This window comes from Nilaparvata lugens, chromosome 9 (assembly GCF_014356525.2).
Source record: "Nilaparvata lugens isolate BPH chromosome 9, ASM1435652v1, whole genome shotgun sequence".
Classification (NCBI taxonomy): domain Eukaryota; kingdom Metazoa; phylum Arthropoda; class Insecta; order Hemiptera; family Delphacidae; genus Nilaparvata; species Nilaparvata lugens.
The window spans coordinates 35,319,633-35,338,343 of record NC_052512.1 but is presented as its reverse complement, the minus strand read 5'-3'; the positions used below and the strand labels follow the sequence as shown (position 1 = coordinate 35,338,343).

Genomic DNA, 18,711 nt, shown 5'->3' with positions numbered 1-18,711 from the left:
TATGTTTATTTAGAAGTTTCTTTTAGACATTTTAAATTGATAAATTTCAAATTGATTATTTTTTGAGAAAACAACAACAGATCAATGTAAATTACTGAGCGCGAAGTCTACTGTTCACAGAACTACTAGTAAAATAAGTTTTTGGTTTGGTTTGGAAATCTGTGCATTTGACAATTTCTGAGTCTCTTCATTTAATAAAATAAGGCATCAATTAATTTTTGATAGAAAGGGGCCCCTTAGTATAGGAGAGGGGGAGGCTAGTATCAAATGTGAGATATTTATGGTAAGAAGACCTTGGCTTGGGGGGGGGGCACCCCTGTTTTATAAAACTCGAACATGGTTTAAACGATCTTGAAAATATTTTGATAATCATGGTGGGAAGACATAAAAAACAGAGAAGAAGAAGGAAGAAGAAGAAGAGGACAAAGAAGAAGAGAAAGATGACAGGAAAAATGAAGGAGAGAAGAAGGAAGAAGAGAAAAAGAGAAAAAGGAAGAAGAGAAAAAAGAAGAAGAAAATGACACAAAATATCGCCTATGTCGGGTGTATCTTTATCGTAGATTTGAAGTCCTCTCAAGACAATATTCAGACCCTAGCTGAGATTCTGTACCAACTTTGAATATTTTTTCCCAATTACTTCTTGAAAATGTGAGAAAACGCAGAAAAAACGCTAAGGTACGCTAGGAAAACGCAAATAAACTGCCTTATCTTCGGCGTAATTCTGAAGTCCTTTTGAAGCTTTTAGACCGTAGCTGAAATTCTGTACCAAATTTGAAAATGACAGAAGAAGAAAAAAGGAAAGAAGTGGTAGTAGGATATAATAAGAAGAAAAACGATAAAGGAGGAAGAAGAAGAAGAATAATAGAGCATGTTAAAACAACAGAGAAAAACAATGAAATTATCAATATTAAGTTTTGAGTTTATGGATCTCAAAATTTCACACAATAAAATGGATGAGATCCTTTCCAATTTAATTCCAGGTTGGAATTTGCTTCAGGGTGGGGATCAAAACTAATTTTTTGGGGGGTCCCAAACCAGTATCAACTGTTGATCGAGGCAGGGTGCCATTTTTGAGGGGGTTGGGAGCTGGTACTAATTTTACGCTATTCAGGGGAGTCCGTTACTGAGCTAGAGGGGGGGCACCCCTTAACTATCGATCAATTTGAATCTGCTCTTCAACTTATTTATTTAAAAATTTATAGATTTATTTATAACTGGCTGGCCTGGCGAACTTCGTACCGCCAAATAGTTAATGCATCTCATGACAAACTTTAGCTTGATACACACCTAAGAAGGCACGATGCGGCATTTTGCATTCAGGTGCTTCTTGCTTATTGGTTTGGATGGAAGAACTCACACACATTGAATCGGACATGGAGTGGAACGGTGTGATAAGGCAATCTCCGTAAGATCAACACTTTGTATCACCAAGCCGCGCCTCCTTAAGTGTGCTTAGTCTTAGCTTAATCTGATGCACTGTATTTTCATGAAAATTATCCAACAATTAGTATTTACTTTACATTAAATTTATTTATTTCAATATGAACTTCCTATGTGCTTAGTTAGTTGTGCAGCAGTTTGTATTTTTAGATGTAGTTGAATGCAGCTTGCTGGGAAATTGAATGGTATATCTCCTTGCTGCTGATTCTCCCGTGCATATTCTAAATTTACAGCATTTCGAGTTCTACGACCCAAGCTTGGTCGTCGTTCGTACCGCGGCATTATTATTAGAATTAGACTTTTGTGAATCAGTATAAAGAAAATAGAAAAACAGATCTACCGACGGCTGTTGGATGACGCAATGATTACTGTTTTTTATTTCTGTGTGTGGCCAGCTCACAAATCTTCTCCCATAAGGATTACATGTGAACTTTGATGGACCGTAGGAAAGAGTCCTGAAGTCGGATTATAAATTTGATAGGCCATAAACCTGGTCCTGAACATAACGAACACAACTAAGAAAATCATCAAATTCTGTGCACACATGAAAAAGTTAATGAATGTCAAATTTGAGGCTCGATTTTTATTCATTTATAAATTTCCAATCAGTCAGCTTCCATCTATGATGACAATCACAAAGATAGCTTGGTGTGAACAGTGCGTTAATGATATATAGAGCACATAAACTAGACAATACTGGTTTTCCGCGCCGATCTGTTCTAATTCAGCCCGTTCTAGAACATTCCAGATGAATATTTCCAAAACTGAGGCCTCAATAAATTATTTTGATTTGGGTCGACATATTTGCCAGTCGTAACTTAGCAATAATTGAAGAAACTGCCAGTCGTTTTACCAATTGAACTCCAAATTGGAGAAGCGGCATAATTCTGTTTCATCTTTACTTTGTTTTCAAATTCTTCAAATTAAAATATCCTCATTTCCATCAATTTTAATTGTTTCTACTGATGATTTGTGTTTTGTGAGTTATTTTTCTCCAAGTATCAAGAATTGCTTGTTCCCAGTCAAGGTTAGTACTCTATTATTTGACTTACAAGGCTTCAATATTGTTTTATCAGGTCAATTCGATGGTTAATAGGTAGTATATTTCCGGTCGAAAGCACAACTTATTGAATAATTCATCACATTCACATTTCATGGCCAGTTGCAGTAACTCTGATCACATTTGATGTTATTTGAGAAAGAAAATATATTTCAGGCTTAGCAATGGCCTTATCTTGAGATATTTATTTAATGAGAGAGAGAGTAAGGTTGTGTTTGTTCGTTTGTTCGCATTTTCAAAACATGTCAACTTGTGGATTGCATACCGGAAAAACGGGAATGATTTAGTTCTCCAAATTTTGCACATAGATTCTAGAAATATCAATCTCGTGCACCTCGAAACCCACATTCCAATTTTCCTTATAGATTTTTCAGAATTAATGTTCAAATATCATTGGGACATATATACAGAGTGAGTCATATGTATGGGAACCCTTCAATAAATTGGAGACTGTTGTAGATATAAAATACTGTAACTCTCAGGATAAGTTATAGGTCGAATACTATACTTTTGACGTACAACTCAATTTTAACCCCTCATAAGGGTGTGACTTGGGGGTTGTTACTTGAATATTTCAAATGTGAACACCCATTATTGTGTAGTACATCATTTTAAAGGCCTTTTTGAAGCAAGGAAGATGGCATCGATAAAAATGTTCTATGATACTTGTATCCGAAATGGCGGCGGATTGAAGTTTTAGTTCTTAGGAAAATGAGGGGTTGTAACTCAATTATTTTGAATGTAAACACCCATTGTGTGATACATAATTAGAGGCCTTTTCAAAGCAACAAAGATAACAATAAAAAAAATGTTCTATGATACTTTTCTAAGAAGAAGAAGAAGAAGAAGAAGAAGAAGAAGAAGAAGAAGAAGAAGAAGAAGAAGAAGAAGAAGAAGAAGAAGAAGAAGAAGAAGAAGAAGAAGAAGAAGAAGAAGAAGAAGAAGAAGAAGAAGAAGAAGAACAAGAAGAAGAAGAAGAAGAAGAAGCGGAAAGTGAATAGAGGAAGTAGAACAGAAGCAGCTGAGATGTAGAGAGCCTCTTAGCATAACCTGCCGAGTCGAGGTGAAAGTACAATAATAATAGACGAGCATGTATTTATAAATACATAAGCATTTACACACTAACTCACATCAACAGTAACACTAACCAACACACATAACTGACTAGTCATTCAAGATCAACAACACTACAATGAAAAGCCCCAACACAAACACAGCATCGAAAAAATAACAAATCTGCAACATACATACAGATAATGTAGATATAGTAGTAGTATTAGTAGATACATAGATAATGTTGTATAACTCTAAAGTCTAAATTGATGGCATACTCTATAGATATTGTGTTAGTGGCAAATAATTTATTTTGAAGGAGCATTCCTCAGATGGGTTGGGCTTAAGAATGTATTTGGCAAACGTCCAACAATGCAAGGCATTAGCCTAAAAATATAGTGAATTGCTGAAATTATAGAGATTGTTCTTAGAAATAATAACTAAGTTGTATTGTACATTGTTGACCGAGCGAAGTGAGGTCTAAGATTCAAGTCGACGGTTTCGTTGACCGAGCGAAGTGAGGTCCATAGGTGCGTACAGATTTACGCGCCGCGAACATGAGCAATTCACTGATGCCAAGCTTTTTATATCTGTATCTTACCGTTTCTGTAAAAATACAGATATAGTCAGCCGATTAAAAGTGAATTTGCTCATGTTCGCGGCGCGTATATCTGTACGCACCTTAAGATTCAAGTCGACGGTTTTGCATTTTGTATTTTTGTTTATATGTTCCGTATTTACAGCGAAACGCAGCAATATATTTTTATTAAATTTGACAGGTATGTTCCTTTTTGAATTCCGCGTCGATATATACATAAGGTTTTTTGAAATTTTGCATTTTAAGGATAATAGAAACGGAAAAGGAGTCTCCTTCTAACGCCATTATTACCGGAAAATCAGACTTTAGAATATTCATTATAAATCAGCTATCGAGTGGATTATTAATTGCATGCAATTAATATCTCAATGTAACTTAGTAAAACGTCGGATGTTTTGTGGACTATTAATTGCAAACAATGGGGCATGCAATATTGATAACTCGAAGTAGCTTATTATTTTCTCCCGACTTTTCTCTGCTTTCAACTCGGTAAGCCTTTGATGATAGCATAGTTGTTCACAACAATTTTTTAGCATTGTAATGCTAATAATTGAAATTAATAATTATAATTATTGTCGATGCAACAACCCATACAGCCATTAGTTGTTTACACACAGATATCTCGCCGACTCGTCAGGACAGGACATAATTCACTCTGATGGACAGTATTAGAGGAGACTGTGGTTTTTAACTGCGCGAGGTCTACTGTTCACAGAACTACTAGTATGTAATACCTTGTTTTTGGTCAATAAAATTATTTTGATTTGATTTTGAAATAAAAAATAAAAATCCAAGTACCCTTTACCGTATTGAAATTGGTCCTAAGTTTTTTTATTTTATATTTCTATTGACATACCGTAATGCTATTTCTATAGACAGATTGTACGAAGTTTGGAGGACAATGTGAATTAAGCTATTTTCAATCAAAATGTTGTACAATAAGAAACAAAATACACAAAAGCAATCGAAATACAAATTTTTAATAGAAAAAAACATGCTACTAATTCATTACTGTTCTATTAACAGAATCAAATCAAATTGCTCTATTCTATTTACTCTCAAAAATAGGCCTACTGCTTGATATATTATCTCTGATTAAACAAATGCATATTTTTACTACTGTATATGAAGTTTCAAGATTTCTATGAATCTATTACATGTGTAATGTAATAGCAAGGTGAACTTTCATAGATTATTTTTATCAAATTTGCAGTGTAGGAAGAGCATTTACTTGGATTGTTTCTCTGACTGTTTTTAATTTAATTTTATCTTTGACGTTACAGGATCAACGGACACAGGATTATTGTTTATTTATATGCGTAATGTAGACATAATATATATAATATAATATAGATGATAGATCTATATATATATAAAAGCGAAATGGCACTCACTCACTGACTGACTGACTGACTCACTCACTCACTCACTCACTCGCAGAACTAAAAATCTACCGGACCAAAAACGTTCAAATTTGGTAGGTATGTTCAGTTGGCCCTCTAGAGGGGCACTAAGAAATCTTTTGGCGATATTTTAACTCTAAGGGTGGTTTTTTAAGGGTTTGAAGTTTGTCTTATAGCATGTATATTCTTCTTATTACAATATCTTAAAATTATGATTGAAAAAATGTCCATACCATATGTTAATATAGAACTATAATAGAGAGAGTACCTCTTCGAAACAGTTGTTCTGGTAACTAAATTAACAATTTTGTCAGGTTGGCATTAAGTTGAGTTGACTTTGTTTCTGTTAGCACCAAGTTGAAGATTGAAATGCATTTATCCAGGACCTCCTAAATACCAATTTATCCAGTACCTCCTAAATACCCTATTTAGGAGGTCCTGATTTATCGCGGAAAAATTGATTGGGTACTGCTACTTCAATCAGAGCTATTCCTGGGAATATTATATTCCTAGCCGTCAGGCTCGCTTCGCTCGCCATATCCGTTTAGCCAGACGTTTAGTCTGGACCGCCGACTGGATTGTCCTAACATATGATAAAAATATGACATAGCATTTCAAATTTGGTAGGTGTGTTCAGTTGGCCCTTTAGAGGCGCAATAAGAACGGATTTGGAAAATTTCCAAAGATACGCCCAAAATCTGCGTTTTTTAGCGTTTTCTCAGCTTTATCGAGAACAAGTAAACAGAAAAATGTTCAAAATTAATACAGAAGCTCAGCTGGGGTGCAATAATGTTGTGTTAGAAGTAATTTGAAATAACGCCAAAGATACACCTAAAATTAGCGTTTTCTCAGCTTTTCTGCGTTTCCTCACCTTTTTCAATAATTGATGGAAATATATTAAAAAAAAATTCAGTACACAGAATTTTGATCGCCAAAGATACGCCGATATAGTAACAGGTGTTTTTCGAGATCAAATTGACATAATACGTTCAAATTCGGTACAGTTTCCGCTTAGGTATACATACAGGCGAGCGGAGCGAACCCGCTGATCTCATTTTTGGACAATCCAGTCGGGGGTCCAGGCTAGACGGATATGGCGAGCGAAGCGAGCCTGACGGCTAGTATAATATAATAGAACATTTTGTACAGCTTGAAACAATACTTGTATCATACTTTTGATGTAAATGAGGTTTGTTTTGGCGTTAAGCTGTAAACCATTTTAGTTGTTTCATATTTCCATGTAATGATTCTCTATGAATAAATAAATATGATTTTTATATCATTACTTGTTCATACAACTTTATATTCTAGATTGCTCAGCCTGTTTGTAAATAATTTTCATTCGACAAAAAAAAAATCCGTTCATTCCAATTTCAAAAATGAATTTCGAATCAGAATACAAGTCCGACACTATTTCGTGTTAGAAATTAGTTGAGACTATCTCTGCAAATTATAGGAGCACCAGTAAGTGAGAGCTTATTACCATTGTTTGATGTTTATCTGGGACAGTATGAAATAGTTTCGTGACCACCTGATAGTCAGTTTCCTGTTCATGGACGGGTCTGAATGGGAACTACTGGTCAAAAAATAAATAATGCAAGTCACTCAAATTCATCACCAAGGTCTGATGACCTTGAATGATTAATGACACAATTTACTGGTTATACTAGCCTACTGGATTTCAGACTCTGGAGAACATCTTTAGTAGTTTTAATAGTGTAACTGGAGACTATTATTTATTGATCGAGCGAAGTGAGGTCTAAGATTTAAGTCGACGGTTCTGCATTTCTATTAATGTTTACATGTTTAATGTTTATAAGGATAATATAAAAGGAAAAGGAGCCTCCTTCAAAAAGCCAACATTTACCGTAAAAATCAGACTATAGAATGACGCATGCAATATTAATATCTCGATGTAACTTGGTAAAAACCCAGCTAAAAAATAATAATAATATCGAGTGACCTGGCTGGCTCAGGTCTGGTGTCAGAGTTTTCAGGTCGCAACTGATCAATTTCAGGGCCTCTGACATGACCTAACGACTGCTTTTTAGGCAGCCGGGACCGACGGCTGTCGTGTGGACTATTAATTGCAGCAATGAGGCATGCAATTGATAACTCGAAGTAGCTTATTATTTTCTCCCGTCTTTTCTCTGCTTTCAACTCGGTAAGCTTTTGATGATAGTAGCATAGTTCTTTACAACAAATTATTATTTATTTATTCACAATGGAGACAACTGGTTTCCCCTAATATGTCTCCTTTACAAGAAATCTTACAAATTCAAATGAAAAAAAAATTGATACAAATGATAGATATAATACTCATGCAAAACGAAATAATACAGATAACAAAAATAGTACCTAACTCAAGAAATACAAAGAACAAAAATACGCATGGAACAAAGTACACATGGGTCACAATAGTAGGTTATTTGAACAAAAACCAGATTATATTGGTAGGAAATTTTATAACAAGCTACCTCAAATCTTGAAAAGTAATGATGATTTGAAGATTTTCAAAAAACAAATGAAAAATATTAGTTGATAAGCTTTTTATAGTGTACAAGAATTCCTTTCAAACCTAAACTAGGTTGAACTACTTAGTGTTAGAATTATTATGTAATAACATGACTTGTCTTATACTCCATGACTGGAGTCTTTAGGACGTAATCTAAAAAAAAAAAAAAAAAAAATATGATGAATTAAAAAATGTCAAAACTTATTTTAGCATATATTAGCATTGTAATGCTAATAATCATAATTGATAGAAGTTATTATTGTCGTTACATCAACCCAAACAGCCATCAGTTGTTTACACACCGTTATCTGGACGACATATCAGGACAGGACATAATTCACACTGATGGGCAGTATTAGAGGAGGCTGTGGTTTTTTACTGCGCGAGGTCTACTGTTCACAGAACTACTAGTTCACCAGCCGGAAGGCTCGTTTCGCTCGCCTTATTCGTTTAGCAAGGTGGCTCCGCCCCCTGCACCCCCAGCTGAATAATCCAGAGATGAGAACAGCAGACTCTATAATTAAAAGTTGCGGGTTTCAAAGATTACAATACAACAGTTCATGAGCGAGTTCTTGAACTCAGTGGGTAACTAGCTCTTATTATAAATGTTGGACTTAATATAATCGCTCGTATAATAAGATCCTCAAATTTGAGTCCCAGTTCAAATATCCAAATCTCCGACTTCAATAAAATACTGGATGTGAATCATGATACATTTTTTACTTTCCTTGCCCTACTACCATAGGTAAGGAAAGTATTGCTTTCCAAAAAAATTAAGGTACCCCAATTTCAAGTTTCCTATACGTTTCAAGGTCCCCTGAGTCCAAAAACATGATTTTTGGGTGTTGGTCTGTGTGTGTGTGTGTGTGTGTGTGTGGTGTGTGAGTGTGTGTGTGTGTGTGTGTTTGTGTGTTTGTGTGTGTGTGTGTGTGTGTGTGTGTGTGTGTGTGTGTGTGTGTGTGGTGTGTGTGTGTGTGTGTGTGTGTGTGTGTGTGTGTGGTGTGTGTGTATGTCTGTGAACACGATAACTCCATTCCTAATTAACCGATTGACTTGAAATTTTAAACTTAAGGTCCTTATACAATGAGGACCCGACAATAAGAAATTCAATAAAATTCAATTCAATATGGCGGAAAAAATGGCGGATAATTACTAAAAAACTATATTTTTCACGGTTTTCTCGAAAACGACTCTAACGATTTTCTTCAAATTTATACCATGGATAGCTATTTATAAGCCCTATCAACTGACATGAGTCTCATTTCTAGGAAAATAGCAGGAGCTGCGTAATATTCTCGAGAAAAATGGCGGATAATTACTGAAAAACCATGTTTTTCACGATATTCTCAAAAATTTCTCGACTGATTTATTTCAAATTCATACTCTGTATAGTTATTTATCAGCTCCATCAACTGGCATGAGTCTCCTTCCTGGGAAACTAATGGGGGTTCACGCCATCCTTGAGAAATGGACTTGGTAACCTACTTCTCGTGCATGAGGTAGGTAGGTAGAGCAGTCTATAAAAAAACTCATAGTCGAGATATTTCATCTGTAGAACAGCTGTTTTGACGACTTTTAAAAAATCATCGGATTTCACAATTTACACAAAGGAATAAGTACTCTGAAAACAATATTATATAATTTATAAGCCTATCAACTGACATGAGTCTCATTTCTAGGAAAATAGCAGGAGCTGCGTAATATTCTCGAGAAAAATGGCGGATAATTACTGAAAAACCATGTTTTTCACGATATTCTCAAAAATTTCTCGACTGATTTATTTCAAATTCATACTCTGTATAGTTATTTATCAGCTCCATCAACTGGCATGAGTCTCCTTCCTGGGAAACTAATGGGGGGTTCACGCCATCCTTGAGAAATGGACTTGGTAACCTACTTCTCGTGCATGAGGTAGGTAGGTAGAGCAGTCTATAAAAATAACTCATAGTCGAGATATTTCATCTGTAGAACAGCTGTTTTGACGACTTTTAAAAAATCATCGGATTTCACAATTTACACAAAGGAATAAGTACTCTGAAAACAATATTATATACACACATATACAGTAGTCTGATCGTAGTTTCAAATAATTATGTTGCCGCCAATCGTCATTATGTTATTTCTCTAAATTATTGTCGTTTAAGAATGAGGCTCAACGTTCAATGAACAAGGAAAGTTGTGTGAGTGTACCACACCAGATTTTTTACTTTTGTGACCCCTATTATTAGCCTACTGTTATTATTTTGTGATTATAGAAATGTCTAAAATTATTTGGTAAATACTATTAGTTCTGTGTACAGTAGACCTCGCGCTTGAAAAAACATGATTTTTGGGTGTTGGTCTGTGTGTGTGTGTGGTGTGTGTGTGTGTGTGTGTGTGTGTGTGTGTGTGTGTGTGTGTGGTGTGTGTGTGTGTGTGTGTGTGGTGTGTGTGGTGTGGTGTGTGTGTGTGTGTGTGTGTGTGTGTGTGTGTGTGTGTGTGTGGTGTGTGGTGTGTGGTGTGTGTGGTGTTGGTGTGTGTGTGTGTGTGTGTGTGTGTGTGTGTGTGTGTGGGTGTGTGTGTGGTGTGTGTGTGTGGTGTGTGTGTGTGTGTGTGTGTGTGTGTGTGTGTGGGTGTGTGTGTGTGTGTGTTGTGTGTGGTGTGTGTTGTGTGTGTGTGGTGTGTGTGTGTGTGTGGGTGTGTGTGTGTGGTTGTGTGTGTGTGTGTGTGTGTGTGTTGTGTGGTGTGTGTGGGTGTGTGTGTGTGGGTGTGTGTGGTGTGTTGTGTGTGTGTGTGTGTGTGTGGTGTGTGTGTGTGTGTGTGTGTGTGTGTGTGAGTGTGTGTTGTGTGTGTGTGTGTGTGGTGTGGGTGGTGTGTGTGTGTGTGTGTGTGTGTGTGTGTGGTGTGTTGTGTGTGTGTGGTGTGGTGTGTGTGTGTGTGTGTGTGTGTGTGTGGTGTGTGTGTGTGTGTGTGTGTGTGGTGTGGTGTGTGTGGGTGTGTGTGGTGTGTGTGTGTGTGTGTGTGTGTGTGTGTGTGTATGTCTGTGAACACGATAACTCCATTCCTATTAACCGATTGACTGAAATTTTAAACTTAAGGTCCTTATACATGAGGACCCGACAATAAGAAATTCAATAAAATTCAATTCAATATGGCGGAAAAATGGCGGATAATTACTAAAAAACTATATTTTTCACGGTTTTCTCGAAAACGACTCTAACGATTTTCTTCAAATTTATACCATGGATAGCTATTTATAAGCCTATCAACTGACATGAGTCTCATTCTAGGAAAATAGCAGGAGCTGCGTAATATTCTCGAGAAAAATGGCGGATAATTACTGAAAAACCATGTTTTTCACGATATTCTCAAAAATTCTCGACTGATTTATTTCAAATTCATACTCTGTATAGTTATTTATCAGCTCCATCAACTGGCATGAGTCTCCTTCCTGGGAAACTAATGGGGGGTTCACGCCATCCTTGAGAAATGGACTGGTAACCTACTTCTCGTGCATGAGGTAGGTAGGTAGAGCAGTCTATAAAAATAACTCATAGTCGAGATATTTCATCTGTAGAACAGCTGTTTTGACGACTTTTAAAAAATCATCGGATTTCACAATTACACAAAGGAATAAGTACTCTGAAAACATATTATATACACACATATACAGTAGTCTGATCGTAGTTTCAAATAATTATGTTGCCGCCAATCGTCATTATGTTATTTCTCTAAATTATTGTCGTTTAAGAATGAGGCTCAACGTTCAATGAACAAGGAAAGTGTTTGGAGTGTACCACACCAGATTTTTTACTTTTGTGACCCCTATATTAGCCTACTGTTATTATTTTGTGATATAGAAATGTCTAAAATTATTTGGTAAATACTATTAGTTCTGTGTACAGTAGACCTCGCGCTCAGTAAGTTACATTGATCTGTTGTTATGTTTTCTCAAAAATTAATAAATAATTTATAAATGTAAAATGCCTAGTAAAAATCCTAAATAAACATAGAGCTTTCTGTCCTATCGTACCGTGACGTGTTGTTCCGGAATGTGAGTGTGAGCGCTGTTATCAGGTCTGGCTGCAACTGTCTACAACGTTGATGGAAAGATACATTTTCAAGATGATCGATGTTTTTGAACGGGTAGTATTATAGTCAACTGTCTACTAACGTTGATGGGAAGATACATTTTCAGGATGTTCGATGTTTTTGAACATGTAGTATTATAGTCCACTAGACAGCTGATTTATGATGAATAAATCTAAAGTCTGATTTTTACGGTAATATTGGCGTTCAAAGGAGACTCCTTTTCCTTTTGTATTATCTTTGAAATGCAAAATTTCAAAAAAACGTATGTATACGTCGACGCGAAATATTCAAAAAGGAACATATCTGTCAAATTCCATCAAAATCTATTGCTGCGTTTCGCTGTAAATGCGGAATATAGAAACATAAATATAAACAGAAATATAAACATAAAGAGAAATGCAAAACCATCGACTTATTAACATCGACAATATTGGCGTATGCAGGAGACTCCTTTTTCTTTTTATATTATCCTTGAAAGGCAAAATTTCCAAAAACCTTGTATATACGTCGTCGTGCAATTAAAAAATGAACATACCTGTCAAATTTCATTAAAATCTATTACCGGGTTTCGCCGTAAATGCGCAACATATAAACATTCAAACATTTGAGCATAAAGAGAAATGCCAAACCATCGACTTGAATCTTAGACCTCACTTCGCTCGGTCAATAATTACAATTTCAATTATCACTGAATTATCTGTAGCATCAAGTGACTGCATAAATTATTTTAGAACTATTACCATTGATAGTAATAATCACATTTTTTGGGGATGAAGTTATTACACAGGTCAATTATCTCAGATAATAGAGTAATCATGTTCAATAAAATGGGTCACAACTGATTCGATAGAATTTATTGAAAAATTGCTATCTCATTTCTAGGTCATAGTATAATAATGTGAAATACGTTTTTCTGTCTCTCAAGATCGTAGACTACATAAGTGAGGAGGAAAGATAGATGAGGTTGGAATGGAGGGAAAGAGAGAGATTGAGATAAGAAGATAGAGGGTGATACAGAGGAGGAGAAAGAGAGAGAGAGAGAGAGTGAGAGTGAGAGAGAGAGAGGGTGAAAGTGTTTGCAGAGAGACTAAGAGATAGATAGACAAAATTGTATTTATCTATCGCACTTTTAAATGTTACTAGTGAGAGAGAGAGTGAGTGAGATAGATGGTTAGAGAGATTGATTGAGTACTTTATTTATATAGATTACAATATGTACGGTACTGGCTTTTACACTTATATACAATAGCTTACAATACAGCAAAATTATAGATGAATTTACATAATATAGACTAAGAAAATGATTTTTGAACTGCATATGATATGAAAAAACAATTGGTAAAAGCTATAGATAATATTGTTATGCATCTACATAGATTGGCGTAGCTTTGGACATATCAATGTCCATTCTTTGAAAAGAATATTCAAAATATCCTTCCCACTAACTCTCTACCAAAAGTGAGAGAGAGGGAGAAAGTGTTTGTAGAGAGACTAAGAGATTGATAAACAAAGTTGTATTTATTAATGGCACTTTCAAATATTACTAGTGAGAGAGAGTGAGATAGAAAAAAGAAAGAGTGTTGGAGAGATAGAGAGAATAAGAAGATGGAGAAGAAGAAGGAGGAGAAGAATAGAAAGTTGGAGAAGTATGAGAAGAAACAGCAGAAGAAGTAGAAGAAGAAGTAGAAGAAGAAGAAGAAGAAGAAGAAAGAAGAAGAATTATTTCAAATTCATACTCTGTATAGTTATTTATCAGCTCCATCAACTGGCATGAGTCTCCTTCCTGGGAAACTAATGGGGGGTTCACGCCATCCTTGAGAAATGGACTTGGTAACCTACTTCTCGTGCATGAGGTAGGTAGGTAGAGCAGTCTATAAAAATAACTCATAGTCGAGATATTTCATCTGTAGAACAGCTGTTTTGACGACTTTTAAAAAATCATCGGATTTCACAATTTACACAAAGGAATAAGTACTCTGAAAACAATATTATATATACACACATATACAGTAGTCTGATCGTAGTTTCAAATAATTATGTTGCCGCCAATCGTCATATGTTATTTCTCTAATTATTGTCGTTTAAGAATGAGGCTCAACGTTCAATGAACAAGGAAAGTTGTGTGAGTGTACCACACCAGATTTTTTACTTTTGTGACCCCTATTATTAGCCTACTGTTATTATTTTGTGATTATAGAAATGTCTAAAATTATTTGGTAAATACTATTAGTTCTGTGTACAGTAGACCTCGCGCTCAGTAAGTTACATTGATCTGTTGTTATGTTTTCTCAAAAATTAATAAATAATTTATAAATGTAAAATGCCTAGTAAAAATCCTAAATAAACATAGAGCTTTCTGTCCTATCGTACCGTGACGTGTTGTTCCGGAATGTGAGTGTGAGCGCTGTTATCAGGTCTGGCTGCAACTGTCTACAACGTTGATGGAAAGATACATTTTCAAGATGATCGATGTTTTTGAACGGGTAGTATTATAGTCAACTGTCTACTAACGTTGATGGGAAGATACATTTTCAGGATGTTCGATGTTTTTGAACATGTAGTATTATAGTCCACTAGACAGCTGATTTATGATGAATAAATCTAAAGTCTGATTTTTACGGTAATATTGGCGTTCAAAGGAGACTCCTTTTCCTTTGTATTATCTTTGAAATGCAAAATTTCAAAAAAACGTATGTATACGTCGACGCGAAAATTCAAAAAGGAACATATCTGTCAAATTCCATCAAAATCTATTGCTGCGTTTCGCTGTAAATGCGGAATATAGAAACATAAATATAAACAGAATATAAACATAAAGAGAAATGCAAAACCATCGACTTATTAACATCGACAATATTGGCGTATGCAGGAGACTCCTTTTTCTTTTTATATTATCCTTGAAAGGCAAAATTTCCAAAAACCTTGTATATACGTCGTCGTGCAATTAAAAAAATGAACATACCTGTCAAATTTCATTAAAATATTACCGGGTTTCGCCGTAAATGCGCAACATATAAACATTCAAACTTTGAGCATAAAGAGAAATGCCAAACCATCGACTTGAATCTTAGACCTCACTTCGCTCGGTCAATAATTACAATTTCAATTATCACTGAATTATCTGTAGCATCAAGTGACTGCATAAATTATTTTAGAACTATTACCATTGATAGTAATAATCACATTTTTTGGGGATGAAGTTATTACACAGGTCAATTATCTCAGATAAATAGAGTAATCATGTTCAATAAAATGGGTCACAACTGATCGATAGAATTTATTGAAAAATTGCTATCTCATTTCTAGGTCATAGTATATAATGTGAAAACTTTTCTGTCTCTCAGATCGTAGACTACATAAGTGAGGAGGAAAGATAGATGAGGTTGGAATGGAGGGAAAGAGAGAGATTGAGATAAGAAGATAGAGGGTGATACAGAGGAGGAGAAAGAGAGAGAGAGAGAGAGAGTGAGAGTGAGAGAGAGAGAGGGTGAAAGTGTTTGCAGAGAGACTAAGAGATAGATAGACAAAATTGTATTTATCTATCGCACTTTTAAATGTTACTAGTGAGAGAGAGAGTGAGTGAGATAGATGGTTAGAGAGATTGATTGAGTACTTTATTATATAGATTACAATATGTACGGTACTGGCTTTTACACTTATATACAATAGCTTACAATACAGCAAATTATAGATGAATTTACATAATATAGACTAAGAAAAGATTTTGAACTGCATATGATATGAAAAAAACAATTGGTAAAAGCTATAGATAATATTGTTATGCATCTACCAGATTGGCGTAGCTTTGGACATATCAATGTCCATTCTATTCTATTCTATCTATTCTATTCTAGTCTATTCTATTCTATCTATTCTATCTATTCTATTCTATTTATTCTATTCTATTCTATCTATTCTATTCTATTCTATTCTATTCTATTCTAGTCTTGCTATTCTATTCTATTCTATTCTATCTATTCTATTCTATTCTATCTATTCTATTCTATTCTATTCTATTCTATTCTATTCTATTCTATTCTATTCTATTCTATTCTATTCTATCTATTCTATTCTATTCTATTCTATTCATTCTATTCTATTCTATTCTATTCTATTCTATTCTATTCTATTCTATTCTATTCTATTTATTTATTCTATTCTATTCTATTCTATTCTATTCTATCTATTCTATTCTATTCTATTCTATTCTATTCTATTCTATTCTACCTTGTATTCTCTTTCAATGAACTCCGGCTCGTTGGAGGTCCGTTGCCAATTGCGCGCTCCGGTTTGACCGCTATCCGAATGGTTTGAATCCGTTGCCACGTTAGAAAGTAGGTATCACAATGCAGTGAAAATTCTGTTAAAAATGTTTCAACCAATATTTATTATTCTCTGAACGCGAATTCGGAAGTATCGGAACGCGGAGCTTAGAACGTGTGCCCGCTCTCTGTGTGCGCTCAGCCTAAACTGAATACAACTGACAATGAATGTGAGGGTTCTTCAATCGCGGTTACATGTTAATTACTCAATTCAACAACAATTTCTCCATTATTGTTAGTGGGACACACAGTTTTGTTAAATGATTCAGTGTAGTTTTCGTTTATTTGATAATCTACTAGTCAAACAGTTACAGAGAAAGTGACTTATCTTACTTTCTGGAGTAGTAATAAAACATTTGATAATAAATTTAATCAGAAAATCGCTTATCAGACTCCCGCTAATACGTCTCTTCGGTTAATTCGGCCATGTCAAGAAGTTCCACTTCTCCAGTTTTTCCATATTCCATCATCATCATCATCATCATCATCATCATCATCTTCTTCTTCTTCTTCTTCTTCTTCTTCTTCTTCTTCTTCTCTTCCTCCTCCTCCTCCTCCTTCTTCTCCTTCTCCCTCCTTCTCTTCTTCTTGTTCTTCTTGTTCTTATTCTACTTTTTTCACTTCTTCTTCTTCTTCTTTTTCTTTTTACTTTTCTTCCACTTCTTCTCTTCTTCTTCTTCTTCTTCTTATTCTTCTTCTTCTTCTTCTTCGTCGTCTTCTTCTTCTTCTTTTTTTCTTTTTCTTTTTCTTTTCCTCAACTTCTACCTCTTTTTCCCTTATTCTCCTACCTCCTCCTCCTCTCCTCCTCCTCCTCCTCCTCCTCCTCTCCTCCTCTCCTCCTCCTCCTTCTTCTTCTTCTTCTTCTTCTTCTATTCTTCTTCTTCTTCTTCTTCTTCTTCTTCTCCTTCTCCTTCTACTTCATCTTTTCTCTTTCTCCTCCTGTTTTTTTTTTCATTTAGATGTACAATGAGTCTTTCAGAGCTATACCTAGCTCAGAATAAAAATCAAACAAATAATCTTCTTCTTCTCATCCCCTTTTTTTGTTGTTTTTTTTATTTTCTTCTTTTTACTAATAATTGTTTATTAATCATGTATGACTCCATCTTCTTAATAAGAAAAACATGGAAAAGTGAGTAGTCTTTAAAAAAACTATTTTATCAAATAGCTGGACACTGTTTAAACGATTTGAGCGTTGAATCAACAATTATTGAAGGCTTGCATGTAAGAAGTAACCCTGCTCAAGGGTCTAATTAAAAACTTGACGTACTGAAATCTTGAAGAATCTAAAATAGACCTATAACTATCCTCGGTAAATTAAAAATCAATACGAAAAATTTCAAGTTAATTAGATCAGTAGTTTGAGACGTGAATTTCCTATCTCGTTTGTGTATTAAGTAATTTATTCTCTTTATATTATGGATGTCAATACAGTAATTTATTGCTAACATAATTACGACGAAAACTTTCTTCCATTCTCTTTCTCTTTCTATTTCCTACCGTCTATCGTATTCCTCTTATCGTCTATTTTATGTGGGAGTGGACTATGGAACAGTAGTCGACCCTCGACCTGTGTCAACTATAAATTCAATTATCTCTAATCACAGTCAATGATATAATTTGTTTTGTGTGGTCGAAACAGACAATACAATTGATAGAGAGAACAAGACGTGATAAAGGAGAAAGAAGCTACAGATGAGAATGAATAGTAGAAGTAGTTATCGTTTTCTCTCACTCCCACACATGCACTCGCTTACTCACTTCCATTATCGACAGGCGACACAAATTTTCTGCTGTTTTTCCAAGGATGTATTATCCATTTAGGGCCAGCTCCCGAGCTCGGGATTTAGCTAAGTTCTAGACTTTAAACAGCTGGAGTCAGAAAATTAGCTTTCCAAAACGGGGCGTAGTCGCAGTTTTTATAACAGTAGTCACAGTTTTTATTTTCTCATTTCTATAATTGGAAACGTTCTTCGTTCACGAAATTAAACATTTCTAAATAATTCAAAATAGCTGAAACCTTACACTATTTTCTCTTTATTTTATTTTGTGTCTCATTTTCTAGTTTTTTTTGAAATTTAATTCAAACGTGACTTTGACAATGACTACGACTACGCCCCGTTTTGGAAAGCTAATTTTCTGACTCTAACTGTTTAAAGTCTAGAACTTAGCCAAATCGCGAGCTCGGAAACCGTCCCTTAATGTCCTTCAGCCAGTTATCCCAGGGATGAGATCTAGTGCAATCGAATTTT

The 18,711-nt window shown here is 35.0% G+C and overlaps 1 protein-coding gene across 2 annotated transcripts in view; it reads right to left on the bottom strand.

Moving 5' to 3' along the window:
- Positions 1–18,711, bottom strand: part of LOC111048229 (synaptic vesicle glycoprotein 2B) — a 75,235-nt gene that overhangs the window by 52,191 nt on the left and 4,333 nt on the right. The gene's annotated exons all lie outside the window — the stretch shown is intronic.